General features: G+C 36.3%; 1 long non-coding RNA gene across 1 annotated transcript in view; it reads left to right on the forward strand.

Moving 5' to 3' along the window:
• The window catches only part of LOC307197228, a 71,034-nt gene extending 52,211 nt beyond the window's left edge, over positions 1–18,823 (forward strand). Inside the window, exons 3-6 of the long non-coding RNA XR_013831356.1 lie at positions 4,552–4,758; positions 5,726–5,893; positions 15,539–15,746; positions 18,711–18,823. This is a non-coding gene — a long non-coding RNA (uncharacterized lncRNA). The remainder of the gene's footprint in view (positions 1–4,551; positions 4,759–5,725; positions 5,894–15,538; positions 15,747–18,710) is intronic.
• The last annotated feature ends 673 nt before the right edge of the window (positions 18,824–19,496 follow it).

Genomic DNA, 19,496 nt, shown 5'->3' on the forward strand with positions numbered 1-19,496 from the left:
ATCTAAAAAAAAATGGTTCTGATGAACCCAGGGGCAGGACAGGAATAAAGACTCAGACCGCAGACATAGAGAATGGGCTTGAGGACACGGGAAAGGGGAAGGGTAAGCTGGGACTATGTGAGAGAGTAGCATTGACATGTATAAACTACCAAATGTAAAGTAAATAGCTAGTGGGAAGCAGCGGCATAGCACAGGGAGATCAGCTCAGTGCTTTGTGTCCACCTAGAGGGGTGGGATAGGGAGGGTGGGAGGGAGACGCAAGAGGGAGGGGATATGGGGTTATATGTATACTTATAGCTGATTCACTTTGTTGTACAGCAGAAACTAACACACCATTGTAAAGCATTTATACTTCAATAAAGGTGTGGAAAAAAAACCCCTCATGTTTTAAATACCATGGAAAATATTTATTTAAAATTAACTAATTACTGACTGAGATTTTTAGGCCAGAATTCTGCTAATTATTAATTTCCTTTGCTCATATTTATAGGGAATATAAAACAATATTGTCAAATTTTCCTCATGGTTTTAGAGAACTTTCTAATTTTATATGGGAAAAATCATGATTCTCAATGAGTAAAGAGGAAAAATAAGGTTTAATTTAACATAGAGAATATAAATGCAAGACAAGTTGAACAATAGGAAAGGGTTTCTATTCAAAATATTGGTGAGCTTTAATTCCTTATGAGGTCAAAGCCCAAAGAAACAAGCTTAAGTTCTCTCATGAGATTTGAGGCAAAAATTTCTAATAATTGTGGCATATAGTGTGATAAAGGCAAAAGAAAATGAAATAATAGAATTTATACAGAAATTTTCCTGAAGTAGGGTGTACTCGAAATTTTCAGCCCTCAAATACTAATTGATCCACTTTCGTCATGTAGCTGAGGTCTGGAGTTGGGAAGGAAACAACACAGATTACAAATTTCAAATTATTTTATCAATCATATAACATATTTCTCATCAATTTCACATGCCAGCTACTATGTTAGGTTTTGGAACATAAAACTTTCAAAACTTCCATCAGAGAATTTATGATCCCCCAATACAGAAAAACAGGTAAGTGAATATTCTATACTAACACATGCTGCAATACTGGTAATGACACCATGGATGCGATGGCTGGGAAGATTACATGGGATATTAAGAGAGGGTCAGGAAACAGTGCACAGAAAAAGTGATCACTTAAATTTAGGATGACATACAATGCACCTTCCTATCTACAGGTTCCACATCCTCGGATATGGAGGGACGATTGTGACAAAGTCAGACAAGGGCAAGCAGAAATTCGGAGGAGAGGTAGGGATAGAGGCCAAGATGTAGAAAAGCTTGTCACATTCTGGAAGCAGCAAATTGTTCTAGAACAGTATAAGGGGTGAGTGCTATTCCTAGAAGGACCTTCATGTCATGCTAAGAAGTTTGCATTTTATCATGAACCAATGGTTTGTCACTAAAGGAGGCAAGTAGCCTGAGTCTTATAAAAGCACTCTGACACAAAGTGGAAAGAGACCAGAGGCAAAGAGACATATACGCAGCTATGTAATAACTCTGATAATAAAGAATGAAAGCCTTAGTTAAATGCAGTTAGAAATGAAGAAAAGGAAGACATTGTTTGGGTGTACATTTGTATCTATATGCATATATGCAAACACACACACAAACACAAACACACACACCTCTGCCAGGTAGAACCCTGGTAGATAAAACTAAAGCATAATAATGCTTTCCTCAATTAAAATTCACACCCATCTGAAAATAATAACAAACATTAAAGTAAGTAGGTGTTTCTTAGGAAATCATATACCCTCTTCACTATATCCAGCTACAGAATTAAATTCATAAATACCTTAGATTGTTTCAGTATTGTTCTATTCTCATTAGTCTTTCCAAAGGGCAGAGACATATCGATCTCATTTCTTTATGAAATTTAGAGTAAAATCTTGCATATACGTACGTTGCTTCCACATGTATAATAAAACTGGCGCTAAGGAGCCTCCAGTGAAAGAACAGAAGCTGGAGTCACTTTGGGGCCATATTAGGGACCTGATGTGATGCTGTAGTGTCCGGGAGCAGATAGCAGTTAGGTGTCAGTACCCGTAGGTAACTGGCAGACCCCTGTGAGGGACTGTGTTGAGAGGTGACATGCCTACTGGACCAGCAGTAGAAATGGATGAAAACAATTGTGAGACTTGCTGGTTCCGTGACAGCACCCACAGGCCGTGAATGGGCTTGTGACCACCCATGGGGGTCCCATGATTATTTGACGAATGGGGGCATGTGTCAGTGGGGGTGGGAAGGTGGCAGCTGGAGGGGGATGCAGTCTGCCAGGGCTGCAACTTTGAGTGACACTTTATGCATTGGAAACTGCTTAGCCTGGAGAAATTTGTCTTATTTCTATACTAAGAAATACATTCTCTCTGTTCTTTTAGTTTTTATCTTTATAATCTTTTTCAGAGATCATATTGTATCTACTCTAGTTTGGAAGTCATACAGTGGCTTTGGTCCAAAACCAATAAAATTTTTACTTTCCTAAGAATTGTTAAACACTGGAATAGATCACTGAGAAACCTTGGATAATCTCTTTGAAGCGGACCTTTTAATTATCTCTGGGTCTTTTGTCAAAATTAAGTGGGGTCATGAGCATTCCTATTTGAAAGCAAGGGAACGGACTAAATGTCCTCTTTAATTTACTCTTTAACTTATTTAATGTAAAGTTGTATAATGCCAAATCAGCCTTAAATTTCATGGAAATAAATAATTCCTTTTAATCAGTCGTCTCAGTTATTGGATTTTGACCTTGACTCAGGCTGTTAAAGAGAGTCAAGATTTTGGCAGATAGATGCGCATTGTTGTATTATTGGTGGTTTCTCTGTTCAACTTCATTGCCATTATGTTGGCTGATCACTTGCTGAGGAACTGACAGCAAGTACAGGTGTGCCGTTTCATCAAACTGTTGCTAGCTATTTGAAAGGTGGATTTTGTCAGACCCCAATTTGCTTATGTTTTTAATAAACCATTCTTAAAAATTCCATTTTATGTGAACAAGGATATGACTCAGAAAAAAAGCAATGTAACATTATACTTTTTAAAAAAGTGCTAGGCTTGGCATTGTGAAAAGGATATGAGGAGTGCTTGGAGGTGACGTAAGGCCAGTGTGCTGGTTCCATGAATTTGAAGGTGGACTTTGTTGAATTGTCAGCATGAAGTATCCGTCATGAAATAGGCCTACTTGCAGGATTTCTATGTAGTCTAAAGTTGGAGAAAAGGTCTGAAATTAACAGATGGAAGCAGGCTAAAGTAATTAAGCACTGAGAATTCAATCCTTTACTTAGCTGCACAGAATGTTAAATCAGGTGTTTGACCAAAGAGATGAGGCAAAGAGAGAAATGCATTCTTGCTCACAATAATCTATATATTTAATATATTCAAAGTGCTCCTGAACCGGTATGTGGACCCTGTATGTTACTTTGGTAAGAGTAATTTTATTTTAGATCGTTTGAATCCTGCGAAATATGCCTGCGGGGAAGTTTGAGTTCTAAAAGCAATTATTCTGTTATTATTTGTTCTCAGTATCTCGAATTTTAGTTCAAATATAAAGAATGCTTCTCTAGTTAGATCCATTTAGTCAATTCAACTGTCAGATAATAAAGGACATGGAAAGAAATAGGCTCGTCATTATTTAAACGGGTGGTCCTGAATAAAATATTCTATCTACACTATTGTTTGGGAACTGAACTTTCTCTGTGATTTTAAAATCCTACATTTGTAATCATAAACACTATAGTTTTGGCTAAGGAAGGAGTTACACACCCAGAATATCTAATCTAATTTATTGAATTAAAATTATATAACATTTGATTGTAACAGACATAGCCTTTGTGTTGCATTATTACTGATAATTAAAACACTTTAAGTAGCATCAACTTCTAATAAAAATTTATTTAAACCATTAGAACAACAAAATAAAGTAGTATTTGATTATAACCCAAGTATAAAAATACTTATCCATGGGCTTCCCTGTTGGCGCAGTGGTTGAGAGTCCGCCTGCAGATGCAGGGGACGCGGGTTCTTGCCCTGGTCCGGGAGGATCCCACATGCCGCGGAGCGGCTGGGCCCGTGAGCCATGGCCGCTGAGCCTGCACATCTGGAGCCTGTGCTCCGCAACGGGAGAGGCCACAACAGTGAGAGGCCCGCGTACCGAAAAAAAAAAAAAAATCCACGAGTCCATATTGATATAAATAAATAAGTGGGGGGAGGGTATGAATCTCTCATGCAGAAGAATTGCAAATAATTTCTATCTATATAAATAACATATTAATACCCTGACCTTGAGGAGGGGAAGCATAACTCCCTACTTCTCAAATGATGACTGCACATAGCAGCTTCCTTCCAAGGAGACAGTATGGTAGGACCGGGAGAGAGTAACTCCACAGGAGAATCTGACCAATACTTCCTCAGCCAGGTAACCAAGGTCAAGTCATGTGGATACTGTGTATCCTTGATATGACATGATAAAAATGGCATGTTACCTATGTGGTCTTCTTCCCCAAACAGATAATCCTGGTCCAATCATGAGAAAACAACAGAGAATTTCCAATAAAAAGACCTACTACAAAATACCTGACCTGTAATCCTGTCAAAATCTTCAAAAACAAGGGAAGTCAGACAGACTGTCACAGCCAAGAGGAGCCGAAGAAGACATGATGACTAAGTGCAACATGGGATCCTGGATAAGATCCTGCCACAGAAAAAGGACATTAGGTAAAAATTAAGGAAATCTGAATAATGGACTTTGGATAGTAGTAGCGTGTCAATGTTGGTTCATTAATTGTAACAAACATCCCACAATAATAGAAGATGTTAATAATAGGGAAACTGGGTGCGGGATGTATGTACTATCTACTCAATTTTTCTGTGAATCTAAAACTGTTCTAAAAAGTAAAGACGGGCTTCCCTGGTGGCACAGTGGTTGAGAGTCCGCCGGCCGATGCAGGGGACACGGGTTCGTGCCCCGATGCAGGGGACACGGATTCGTGCCCCGGATCCCACAGGCCGCGGAGCTGCTGGGCCCGTGAGCCATGGCCGCTGAGCCTGCGCGTCCGGAGCCTGTGCTCCGCGACGGGAGAGGCCACAACAGTGAGAGGCCCGCGTACCGCAAAAAAAAAAAAGTAAAGACAATTTAATGTTTTAAAACATTATATATAAAGTACATATATATGTATATATATATATAATTTTAAAAATTCATTTGAAATCACAATGTAGTAGTATGACCAATAAGATTTCTACAGAAAAAAGTAATAATACTCTAACCAAAGCTTTTAGTGACATGTTTTTTTCTTCTTCAGTTGACAACAATTGTGAACTTCTTGATTTTGAGGGGATTAAAACACTAATTTAAATGCATAAATTACAAATGAAGAGTTAATTTTCTCTGACAAGTTGCTAAGAAACATCCCTCAGATTCTCAAATTTTTGTGTTAGGTGCTTCTTGCTCAATTTAAGTATTTGTTAAAGGCAGAAGCATTTATCTTCAAGGTATTTTTGAGCTTTCTCACAGGTTTGTCCTGAATATTTTCAGCTTTTACAGCCTTTGAGAGGTGAAGGAGTGTGTATAGATCTACTTTCAGGGAGGGTTTGTCAGTTGCAATATGCTATTGTTTCACTGCATCAGCATTATTCCCTCTTCAGGATTCTTACAGCACTTTGTTTCCCAATCATATTTCAGAAGTAATCATTGTGAAGTTTTCCTAAACACTCAACCTTTTCCACTTCCTTCTTTGCACCTGTGGTCGGCAGAAAAATGGTGCTCACCAAAGTCGTCCATGTCCTAATCTCCAAAAGCTAGGAATATGTTAGGCTACATGGAAAAAGAAAATTAAGTTTGCAGATGGAGGTAAGTTGCTAAATCCAACCTTAAGGTAAGGATATTATCCTATATTATCCAATCACACCGAACATAATCACAAAGGCCCTTAAATGTGGAGGGGGGGCAAAAGAGGAGGGTCAAAGGGAGATGTGACTGAGGGAGCAAAGTCGGAGGGATGCAACTTCGCTGGCTTTGAAGAGAAGGAGCAGGGTCATAAGGCAAGGAAGGCAGCAAACCTCTGGAAGCTGGTAAAGCAAAGGAGGGGACTCTCACCTTGAACCTATGGAAAAGATACCCTACTGATATCTTGATTTTAACACAGTGAGATCCATTTTGGATTTCTAAGCTACAGAACTGATGAATAATAAATTTGTGTTGCTTTAAGACACTAAGTTTGTAGTAATTTGTTATGGTGGCCATAGAAAACCAGTACAGTGCCCCCAGTATATGTTATGCTGGGCAAACCTTTAATATAGCATTCCTCCATGCTATAGTGCCCTTGTTTGTTCATTCATGTTTTCCCAGAGGATTGTAAATCCCATCAGCCCAGGAAGCAATATTATACTTAGGTGGCATTTTGGTGCTAAGTAAATAATTACTGATCAAGTGAAAAATGTTCTTATAACACATAAGACAAATACCTTAAACTTAGAGACGGAAGAGACACTTAGCTTCTCTGATTTTCAGTTTCCTCATTTATAAACATTAAAATTGTGTTCTTCATGGTTATTAATTTGAATATTAGAGTGAAATTGAATATTAACCTGAAGGCATTATGCAGATATAAAGTTTTATCATTTATATGGCAGTTAGGTGTCTGCTTGTCACTGCCCTTTTCCCAAGTCTGGTAAACACTTAATAGTAGAGTTCTACTTCATTCATCTTCTCTTCTGCAGCATGTATCCTATAGATTTTCTATTTATTGTTCAAAAATAGGTATATAATTGTTAGCTTAATTAAATATAGTAAATTTGAGTTTAAGCAAAGAAAGTGTAATGAATTAAGGAGAGGATAAATGTTTTATTATCTTAAATGCTACTTCTTTCCTTTCCTTCTCTGAGTTTATTCTAAGAATGTGGTTCCTTCTTGCTTTAAGGGTCTACAGTAACATTCACAGTGCCTTCTAAAAGATGGGTAAGTGCTAGATGGTGACGATGATATAATGGTAGAATTATATGATTTATCCAACTTCTACGGTAAGACAATATGTTTGTGCTTGAGTAATCCACATCCACAGTCTCCATTTATAAGCTACATGGTCTAATGCTCCATTTCTATAACCGTATTTTAGCCAAGTTTTTGTAAAGCATCCTTCAGTCTGGGTTATGGCAGCAAAAGGCAAAGTTCCAAAGCAAATATGCAAAATGTTCAAGATGGGGGACCTTATATGAGTACCCCCAGCGTCTCTATCTTAATTCCTTCCCTTTACCATGAAAACTTTATCTTTCATCAAGGTGTCTAGAATTCTCCTGTTCTCACTGACTTCCTGACCAAAGCACAATGTCACTCTTTTAAGCCTACCAGGTTACTTGCAGTTTCAGGTTTTCAATTAACTCTGGGATGAAAGAATTTGGCTATGTTGGAAAGAATCTCAACCATCATTGAGCAAATTAGGAAGGCAGATTTTGGAAACAGGGATCTAATTTTCTAAAATCTCATCAACTAGGCAGCAGCATAATCTGCACCCTTCTGAGACCAGCTCTGCTGTTCCTATTACTCAGCGTATCAGTTTCAGAGCTTGAAATGTCCTTGATCCTGGGAAAATAAACGAAGTTCCTATGTATCATGTCTCTGCAAAAACTGAAGTTTATAATGAGATTCCGTCTTAGAGTACTTCAATATCAGTGTTACTGTAAGATTTAATCAGTATATTTTTAAAGCGTGTGGAGATCATTTAAGGATGACAGTTAACCACTGGAAAAGGTTTTCTGTTACCTGCCATCTTCTATCATATTACACACTAGAAAAATCTACCTTTTGATATTTGAAGGAATGAAATATGTGTGTGGGGTGGGAGTTCCTGAATGTTTTATGATGGAATAATGCAGATATATGAAATTAATTCATGAATGCAAGCAGTTTTACAATGCAGGTCATAAAAACTATATTTGATGAACAGTACTTGTTCAGAATTAATGTTCACATTTTCTCAAATTTGTGTCTATCATTTAGATTGAAGTGATTTCACTCTAGATTTGCCGGTTCACTTAAACTCATGATTCTCTCCTGTAATGTTTTGTCATTTTTCAAATTCTCAGTTTCTGTACTGCTTTTTGGCAGCAATAATTCACTGCCTAGGAAAAGTGCTGGAATATATTATAAGCAAAATCTTCATATTACTTAAGAATTTCCTTGGTAATTTTCAATTGCCTAGACTCACTAATACAAACTCCATATTTTGGGTCATTTCTAAATTTAACTGTTAAATTAGAAGTTATACCTATTTGTTATTAATTACATCTTCCAGTACATGAAAACCAATCTATAGGCTATTTGGAGTAAACTTGCTAAAACTGTTTCCAAAAGCTAAATTAGTCATTTACAGTCTTGAGACTGGAAAAAGAGAAGAAATCTGAGTTGTTTAAAGCTAGTTATGTCCAAAGGTTTCACTGATTACTGTTGGTGAATGTAATCAAACACTCCATCATCATTTTAGGACACAGACAAATAGAACATTTTACCCTGCTTGACTTTAGTAGCTACCATATTTTCCTACTGAGTTTTGATGATAGAGTCAGTTTTTGTCCAATTAGTTGCCATAACAAGTTCCAATTATCAGTTGAGTACCTAGGATCTCTCTTTTAATTCCTTAGTTTCGGGGTGCACAAGTGCTCAATGATCACATAGCCAGAAGAAAAGACTCCTCAGTATGTACCTTAAATGCATTCTTACCTAAATAGCATCTCACCAGTTGTGCTGAAACCCAGAAATATAAATTGTACACTTCAAAGGGGGATTCCAGACCTCTTTGTAATTCTTGCATAGATGGTTTCTGCAAATATCATCAGTCAACCAAAGAGGATAGAAGAGCTAAGAAAAGAGTTGCAGATTAGGAAAGACTAAATGACAAAGTTGTTGCTCTTCTGACAGTTCCTTCTCAAACCCAAAACCCAGAAAAGGGGTTTCAGTGGGATGAGCTAGCTCTTTCATATTTATTTTCCACAGTGAGAGAGTGTTCGTTCAATTCATGCCTGAGAAGCAAACATGCAAGAAGCTGGCTGTCTAACTTGTGGTGGCAGGAAAAGGAGGGATGTTACAGTTAGGCCCTTTCTGACTGTGAGGTCAAAGGTCATGAGAGCGCTTCCCACAGAAGAGAGAAAATCAGTGTGGAGTTGCCATAGATCCCATCTAGGATGGCATCCTGGAGACCAGTGGGAGCTACAGTAAGAAGGAGAGAGAGAAGGAAGAAGAGGAGAAGGTGAAGGAGAGGCGGTGCAAAAACACACTGCCAGGTTCTCAGAGCCCCTAAGTAGAGCAGTGATGAGAAGCAGTGTGCTGGTCACCATGTAACCCCAGTACATTGGCTCAGCGGGGAAAGTGGAAGCTCCTTACAAGACCAGAGCATGCAAGTGTGCCTCTCTCATTCTCCTTAGAGCCTGAAATCTGAAGGGTCCACAAATCAGAGTCAGCAAGGCAGAGTGCAAACCTAGGCGGAGAAGGAGGGAAGCTGACCACCTCAGCCCCTTTTCAAGACTGGCTTCCAGCAGGCCGCAGCTGGCATGGGGTTCCCTTCGAATGCAATTCAAAGATTTACTCATAACTGGAATCAGAGATATTACTTATCTGACTAGATAGAAATGACTGAAGCTCCTTTTATCATCTGAAAATAGCCAGAGGAATCATGGGCAACTATTTTATTAAAGAGCAGGAAAGGGCTAACCTCTATAATGGATCGCTGTGGACCCTGCAGATTGGAGGTAAACTACAGTGACTTTTAAATTCAATCCTATGAGGCCTCTCTTTAAACCTACAGAACACATTCAGCGGTAAAAATGAATGGATAAGTGAAGCTAATTGAATGAATGAATGAATGAGCAAATAAAACAAACAAAACCAAATGATAAGCACTTTTTCTGCCTGCACTTTCCTCTACTGCTATACTCTCCTAGCTCCTTATATTAGCCTTTCAATTATAGCCCACTTATCTGAAAATATTACTTTACATGTCTTTCTATTGGACGTTCCTTGAAGCTGCAAAACGTTTCCTGCTAATTTTTAAAAAATTATTTGGGTCTATATAGTATCAAATTATGTATTTTGAGGAAATGTGATAATCAAAATTTCTATAACTTAATGGCTTTTCATATATTCAGCCTCAGTTTTATTTATATATTTGTCATGGCACTGTCATTTGTGCTTTTAATGTTTCTTTATTATGAGACATATAAACCATTTAAAGCCATAGATGAAATTTAAGTGACACTAAATTCTGTGAGAAATACTATTTTCAAAATTATTATTACACTAAAAATCATTTGAATCAATCATTTAATTCAAATAAAATCATTTAAATTTTATATTATTTAAGTTTATATTTACTTTATGTTACTATATATATATAAAATGTATCCTCATAGATTCATTAATTTCTAACTAAATTAAAGGTGTCATCTACATGCAAATAAATAGAATATATATGAAATAAATAAAAATTATAGATGTATTATCCAGATAATTCTGGGAAGTCTGTCATATGCTGTAAACATTTTCCATTGGCGTTGTCAGTTTACTTTCATTTTCTTGATGGAATACTTTTTAATGTTATTAAATCAATATTGCATATTTTCAAATGACTGAACACTCTAATACGTATGTATAGAAAATGCCTATCATCGAGATTATCTTAAAGCAGAATGATTTTCCAGTTGCTTTCTCCATGTAAGGGTTTTTAAAATATGGTTTTCACTAACTCATTATTGGCTTACTAAAGCAAATCATTTTAGCAATCTAACTCAACATCATCAAAGATATGTATGTATGTTTACACGAAATGTTGCTTATTCACTTTTTAAAAATATATAGCGTTTTTGCAATATCGAAATGAAGTACTGTATTTTCGAATCTTTTATTTTTTTATTTTTATATTTATTATTTTTTTTTGCGTTACGTGGGCCTCTCACTGTTGTGGCCTCTCCCGTTGTGGAGCACAGGCTCCGGACGCGCAGGCTCAGTGGCCATGGCTCACGGGCCCAGCCGCTCCACTGCATGTGGGATCTTCCCGGACCGGGGCACAAACCCGTGTACCCTGCATCTGCAGGCGAACTCTCAACCACTGCGCCACCAGGGAAGCCCTCGAATCTTTTATTTTTAATCATCACAACAGCATACACATTAGGCATGGCTATTTTATTTCAACAATAGCAATCATAATAATTTTGGTAAACATCAAGATACATAAATATATTTTAGTTTCCATATGCATTTCTACCACACACTTCAAATTTGTTAATACTTTTAAATTAAGGATTATTAACATTTATGCTTTGGATTTGGGGATTATAAGGCAAGATGATGCTGGTATAATTGTATGAGAAATAAAGGCTAAATTGTTTACAATTTAATGAAATTGTATTAAATTTAAATTTAATGAATTTAATTCCATGAAATAACAGAAAAGCTACACAATATCAAAATATATAGAATGTATTCTCAATATAAACAATAAAGCAAACAATCAGAAAGTCAGAAATTGTGAATAATTCCTAACATATAGAAAGCATAAAGGATCAGGTATAAACACAACCAGAATAAAACCAAACCAAACTATATGCAGTAGAAACATATTGCAGAAAAAGAAGCACTTCTAATACATATATATATATATATGTGACATAAGGGGCTGTAGGACATTGTCATTTATGCTTTTAAGCTTTCTTTATTATGGGGCATATAAAGTATTTCAAGTCATAGATGAAATTTGACAGTAAATTGTGTGAGCAAATTAACTGGGGAGAAATATCCTCCCCTTATGCTGAATATGAACATCAGTGATGCTTACCCCACACTCTGCCTCCATTCAGATCGTCAAAGGCAGTGCTGGGGCTCCAGGGAAGTCTATTCCCTAGACATCAATTCATTATCCAAGTGTCATTGCTTCTAGGCACTTCAATACACAGAGTTAGGAAATATATGCATGTATACTAACCCATGAACATACAGGTCTGTCTATGTATGTAAGTACATATGTAAGTATGTGTTTATGTATGTGTCTATCTATGTATCCGTGTATGTATGTATGTATCATGAGTTTGTACTGATACCTCTGATTTTAGTGCAGCACCACAGAGTTCTTTTTGGTCTTCCCTCTTTGCTTATTTGTAACTTCTTTCTCTCACAGAGAAATTATATTTTCAGTCCTCATATACACATAAAATAGGTTACTAACTAGATTACAGCATTTATGTACAGCTTTTGTTTTTAGACTTACAGTGTCTAGTCAAGGTACCATTTAAAAAATTTCCTAGGTTAGTTCTTTTCTTGCCTACCACTTTCAGCATGTTTATGTTATAAATTTGTAATAGAGTTAGATTTACTTGTTAGTGTTTGTATTCCTTTTATGGGATTCTGCCAAATTCTACTTGGTTTCCATTTTTATTTATATGTATTTTAACTTAAATGCTCTTTCCCTCTCAGGCTCACATTGTCTCACGCACAAGGTCTACATTGTCATTATGAAAAGACTGCAGTACAGGTTTTTTATTCAAGTTGATCATCCAAGCAAGATTGATCTGGGTTTTACAAAGAGGGAAAATGATGTGTTAGGCTGTCTGGTTAACCTGCCATGTAGATACTGAACAAGGACCATGATTGAAAAGTGTATAGAATATTTAAAATAAAGTTGACTGACAATAGTGATCATCAATCATTAGAAGGTAACTAAGAGAAACAACAGGTGCATAGATCAATATTTTACCTTGGCTTGTAAATCTTTCTTGTATAATGGATACTTGGTTCCTATACAATGTCCTTTGTTTTCAAATAATGTATCCTTCTGCTATGAAGTGCATTTTTGTGTCCTCCCCAAAATTCATATGTTGAAATCATAACCTCCAATTTGATGGCATTTGGGGGTGGAGGCTTTGAGAGGTAATCAGGTCATGAGGGTGGAGCCCTCATTATAGGATTAGTACCCTTAGAAGAAAAGACAGAGAGAGCTTGCTTTCTCTCTCTACTCTCCACTGTATGAAGTTACAATGAGAAGATGGTCATCAGTAAACCAGGAAGACAGCACTCACCAAGAACCCACCCATGCTGGGACCCTTGGAGTTCTAGAACTGTGAGAAATAAAAGTGTGTTGTGTAAGGCACCAAGTCTAGAGTATTTTTGTTATAACGATCTGAACTGGCTTGGATACTTCCTCTAATTCTCCCACTGAAGATCATTATTGAGAAATCCAATCATGCAGTCAGGCCCTGAAGACAAGAAACACTCTAGAGACAAGAAACACACAAAATCGATGGCTTAGATTCTAGACCAACTGCTCTGGAAGATTTAGGTTGTTTGGAATTATATTGGTAGAGAATTATAGAGCGCAATATACATTTGGCATGGTACAGAGAGATGAGGTCTGTCAGTCAGCAATGAAATAGTAAAGAGGAGAGTGTGAAAACAACTTAAAGGACATTTTGATAGAGTTAATCCCAGAAACTTCAGGCTGCATAGGAGTCAAACTTAACCAGCCTGATGGAAGCTTTTTAAGATATTACTGTCATGACCAGTAAGAGAAATTCAAGTGATGAAGCCATACTTCGATTTTTCTAACATGAATTTAACTGTGTTCCACGTCAGAGGGTTTAACTGATAAGGTGAGGTGCCACGGAATAGGTATGGATGTGAAATAGGTAGAAAAATGGACTCCTAACCTAGTGACAAGAAGTTCAAAACAGGTATGATGCTTTCTTTACTCTCAGAAATGATTGGAAGTTTTTACCGGGAAAGAACAGCCTTAGATTTTTTTTCTGTGTGTCATTTTTATGTAAGTCTTGTTGGGAAAGTTTGTCCAAATGTGATAAAGCTTGTAAATCAGCTATAGGAGTATCAATAGAAATTAAAAAAAACAAACAAACATGATAAAGCTAGAGAGTAATTTAGCAATTATTTCAGTTTTGATATTTGAGGGCATTTTTTCATATAGAATTCTTCATCACAACTGTGTTCAAGGTGACAGCCCTCCATTAATTTTGATGCCCAGAAGAATTATTAAGAGATCACAATTTACTTTCATGAGTAATTTTATCTGAAGTTAAGAAAGCAATCTAAATATCAGATTATATGTAATTGAAGAGATACCTATCATATGCAATTATAGAGAGCTATTTGCTAAATCTCACTGTAGTGTGCTATGAGAGTAGGAAATTTCCTTTTCTCTTGCACCTACAAGAGTACCGGGCCTAGAATAGGCACACAGACTAAAATATTTGTTGAAAACAAATACATGAATTTTACATATTATTTACAAAATAATATCTTTTTTATTCCCCACCTGTTCCTCTCTATCTCTCCATTCCCCAAAAGAATAAATCATCGATGGTATTATCAACTAAAAATTGAAATTGGAAACCAAAATATACACTTTTAATGTCCAGAAGAAAAAAAAACCATATAGATTTAAAAGTAAATATTTGCTCTTCTCATAGTGAAACAGAGGGAGAAGTCTTGGTCAACCAAATGTTCCAGGCTCCATCCCCCAAAAGGAAGGGAGGCATGTCTAGGCTAGGAGAGAACTTGAGCAGCCCATTTTCATCTACAAACTTTCGGATACTCACCTGTGACTTATGTTACTATGTATGACTTGTCTCTCTTCTGTGGGGAACTTTTTGAGAGTGAGAATCAAGAATTGCATAATTTAGGGGTTACATACAAAATTTTGGAATTAATTCTTTGGAAATTAAATAACTGAGTTAATTGTCCTTTTACAGATAAGAGTTTTTGTATGTACATAGCACATTTTCTTTATCCATTCATCTGTTGGTGGACATTTAGGTTGCTTCCATATCTTAGCTATTATGAATAATGTTGCAATGAACATGGGAATACAAATATTTCTTTGAGATCCTGATTTCAATTCTTTTGTATATATACCCAGGAGTGGGATTGCTAGATCATGTGGTCATTCCATTTTTACTTTTCTGAGCAAATTCCATACTGTTTTTATAGTGTTTATACCATTTTGTTTTCCCACTAACCCTGTATAGAGTTCCAGTTTCTTCACACCTCGCCAATACTTATAGTTTTTCTTTCTTTCTTTCTTTCTTTTGATAATAGCCATCCTAATGGTGTGAAGTGACATCTCATTGTGGTTTTGATGGGCATTTCCCTGATGATTAGTGATGTTGAGTGTCTTTTCACGTACCTGTTGGCTATCTGCATGTTTTCTTTGGAGAAATTTCCATTCCAGTCCTTTGCCTATTTTATTTATTTATTGCTATTGATTTGTAGAAGTTTCTTATATATTTTGGATATTGACCCCTTGTCAGACATATGATTCACAAATTTTTTTTTTCCCATTCCCTGGGTTGCTTTTCACCGTGTTGAATTTTCCCTTTGATGTGTGGAAGCTTTTTAGTTTGATGTGGTCCCACGTGTATATTTTAGTTTTTGTTGCTATCTTTTGGAATAAATCATTGCTTAGACCAATGTCATGCCATTTTTCCCTTATTTTTTTTCTTCTAGGCATTTTATAGTTTAAGGTCTTACATTTAAATCTTTAACTCCCAGCCTTAAAAATGAAGGAAATCCTGACATATGAGCCAACTTGGATGAGCCTGAAAGACATTATTGTAAGTGAAACAAGCTAGTGACAAAAGGACAAATGCTTCATGATTCCACTTATCTTTGGCGTATAGAATACTCAAAACCCATAGAAACAGGGAATAGAATGGTAAGTGGCAGAGACTGGGGGGAGGGTGAAATAAGGAATTGTTCAATGGGTATAAAATTTCAGTTGTGCAAGATGGATAAGTTCTAGAGATCTGCTGTACCACATTGTGACTGTAGTTAATACTGTATTGTGCACTTAACATTTTGTTAAGAGGGTAGATCTCATGTTAAGTGTTCTTACCAAAATAAAAATAAATAAATAATATTAAAACATGCAGATAGCCAACAGGCACATGAAAAGATGCTCAACATTGCTAATTATCAGAGAAATGCAAATCAAAACGAAAATGAGGTATCACCTCACACCAGTCAGAATGGCCATCATCAAAAAGTCTGCAAATAATAAATACCAGGGAGGGTGTGGAGAAAAGGAAACCCTCCTACACTCTTGATGGGAATGTAATTTGGTTCAACCACTGTGGAAAACAGTATGGAGGTTCCTTTAAAAACTAAAAATAGAGTTACCATATGATCCAACAATCCCACTCCTGGGCATATATCTGGAAAAGATGAAGACTCTAACTCAAAAAGATACATGCATCCCAATGTTCATTGCAGCACTGTTTACAATAGCCAAGGCATGGAAGCAACCTAAATGTCCATTGACAGATGAATGGATAAAGAAGATGTGGTACATATATACAATGGACTGTTATTCAGCCATAAAAAAATGAAATAATGCCATTTGCAGCAACGTGAAGGGACCTAGAGATTATCATACTAGGTAAGTCAGACAGAGAAAGACAAATATAATATGACATCACTTATATGTGAAATCTAAAAAAAAGTGATACAAATTAACTTATTAACAAAACAGAAACAGACTCACAAACATAGAAAACAAACTTACAGTTACCAAAGGGGAAAAGAGGGGGGATAAATTAGGGATTTGGGATTAGCAGATACAAACTACTGTATATAAAATAGCTAAACAACAAGGTTTTACTGTATAGCACAGAGAACTATATTCAATATCTTGTAATAAATTACAATGGAAAAGAAAAAAAAGAATTGTATAATCTAAATAGGAAAGAAAATATTGTATTTTAAAATGCTAGTGCCACTGATCAGTTTAGAATATAAAAAATGAGTGGCAAAGGTTTTCATGTTTAATTATAACATTCAGTTTTTTAGTTCACCTGGAATTTATTTTGTTTTATTAAGTGAAGTTAGACTAACTTGATTATGTTTTTCCAGAAGGATAGGCAATTATATCTGTGCAATTTTTGACTTTTGGTTTCTCTGCTTTTAGCCATTGGTTTCTAAGCTTTTCATAGAGAATGCCATGTTAACTTGAGAAAAGGCAATCTCCCAGTGATTGTATGGGGGGAACTCTTGCTCAATATTACAGTTACCCTTCTAATCATCTCTCAATTCCACTACAGCCTATCACCATAAATTCCACCTCAACAGCCATTCTAGGAGATCCATTTTGGGCATGGTGGTGATCATTTTCTTTTGATTTTAAATATCATTGAAAATTCACCTTTCCAGAAATCTCTGGCTCCATGATTTTTAAGGGAGGAAAATTTCAGAGTAACTGAAAAATCCTCTGACACTGGATGGTACTGTGATGAACTGGGCGATTGGGATTGACATGTATACACTGATGTGTATAAAATTGATGACTAATAAGAACCTGCTGTGTAAAATAAATAAAATTAAATTCAAAAAAAAATCCTCTGACACTCAACTCTTACTGAGCAATCTTTCAGTCTCTTAAATTCACCTCAGTAAACAACATGATTAAAGACATGCAGAATATAGTAATTTATCTGAATTCCTCATTCAGTTTCCCAGATTGGTCTTTGAAAGTTTGTCTTCATATGACCCAAATTCTAGCCAAGAGCAGCTCCACTTATATCTACTCTGAATGTTACCTTGTTATTGCAACATATCCACTCCGCCTCCCCCACCAATCCTGGTACTTGGTACAGGGCTATTGAAATAGTAAAGCCATTTCTTTTCTGTTATTTTTCACTTGAGTGACCAAATATATTTTATTTTTAGCCCAAAATAACAGCAACAAATTTCTAGGATTCTGCCTCAAGGTCATGTAAATTTCCTAGCCTGTATTCTAAAATTGTCCACTGGCAAGTTAATGGATTTACTCTCTCCTAGGACAAAGTCCTTGTCCGTTAAATTTATAACATCAAGTATGAAGTGACAAGTCTTTTATGCCTGGAAGAGGAAGACAGCTAAGCCTTATGAAAATCCGTTACATTTCTGAAGTTTCTGTGCATCCAGTGACTTAGGGCCATAGGGGTAGATATGTGAAGAGCAAGGAGCTGCATCTTGAACATCATACCAGGAAGAAGGTGTAGGAGGATCAGTGTAACTTTTTAGATTTTAAGTGACTATAACCACAAAGTGAGTGACCTTCTCCAACTCATTTATCTTATGACCCCAAAAGCTGTTTACTGCAATAAAGGGAAATCTTTACAGGTTCAATAGTGTTTGAAGTATCTAAAAAAGAGGGGATGCAACTTGAGGCCTGTGACAAGATTAATAGAATTGCAAGAAAGATCTCTTGGGGATTTGGAGCAAAGCCATAGTTTTCTTTATATGTATAAATAATTCTTATTTTGGAAAAGAGAATTTGGCTTGCTTTAGAATCTACTAGAGTCTAAATACTTGATCACAGGTTACTAAATAACTTTTCAACCCAAGCTACACATTAAGCTGGCAGTTAAATTACATCTTGAAGCAAAGTTGATTTACCCCAACAGAGTGATATACGCCCTCAAAATATTTCCTTATTAAGTGGAAGCAATGTGAAGACATTTGATGCCCAGGGTAACTGAAAACACAAGTTTCTTAAATTAGCAGATTCCTCAAACACACACACACACATATCTGTGGTTCTAAAAATCTGAGTCCTAAAAATAGACACATTCTGGAGTTTCAAAGGAGGTCTCTTATGATTATAAGATACAACATAAAATAACAATTCTTTTGTTCATAGGTGTCTTTACAAGGAAAGAATTTAGTATACTGAACATTCACAGGAGTGACCTCAGAAAAGACATCCTGGACATCAATTTGAGCAGAAAGTTGGTCATCCATTCTGCCTGGAAGGTGAGTTAGTGTGCAATCAGGAACTATACTTACCACTGGAAAGGTCCACAAAGATGGCTGAAGAAAGTTGGAAAGCATAGATAGAGGCAGAGTGCTTGACATACAGTAGATGCCAGCCTCCAAGGCAATGACACTATTACTGTCTCTTGGTTATTGATGACCTGAGATATAATCTAGTCCTGGGAGATTTATAAACAATCAGTTGATTATGAAAGGAATTTTTTCCCCCAAATTCTTCGGGAAAGTTAGCTTCCCATTGGCAGTTTGTGGTCATTCTAGTCAACACTTCTTTGTTGTCCTGTAAATTTTATAGGTCATGAGATGGTGCCTTATGATTTCATACTTTTTAGAGTATCCTTACAATAAATAATTCTGTACCAGTTAAGATAATATGAGTGTGTCTTTTCATTTCAGCACAAAATAATCTAACTTGTACAAAAGAAGTAGAATAATAACTTTTGAAATATTAACATATGTCACTTTCTTAGACCCTGAAAACAAAGGTGTTACATCTGCAAAAGGGGGGGCTGTCATTTATTCTGGGGTTGTCAGACATATTAATGTTTATGGTAATACATTCTTAGCAACTAAATGAATAATAAAGATTTTAAGGAAGATGTCAGGTTTGTTTTTTCCATTTTCAGACAAGAGCTTGGAAAATAGAGGGAGAAGG

The sequence above is a fragment of the Stenella coeruleoalba genome (genome assembly GCF_951394435.1).
Source record: "Stenella coeruleoalba genome assembly, chromosome: 14".
NCBI classification, from domain to species: Eukaryota; Metazoa; Chordata; class Mammalia; order Artiodactyla; family Delphinidae; genus Stenella; species Stenella coeruleoalba.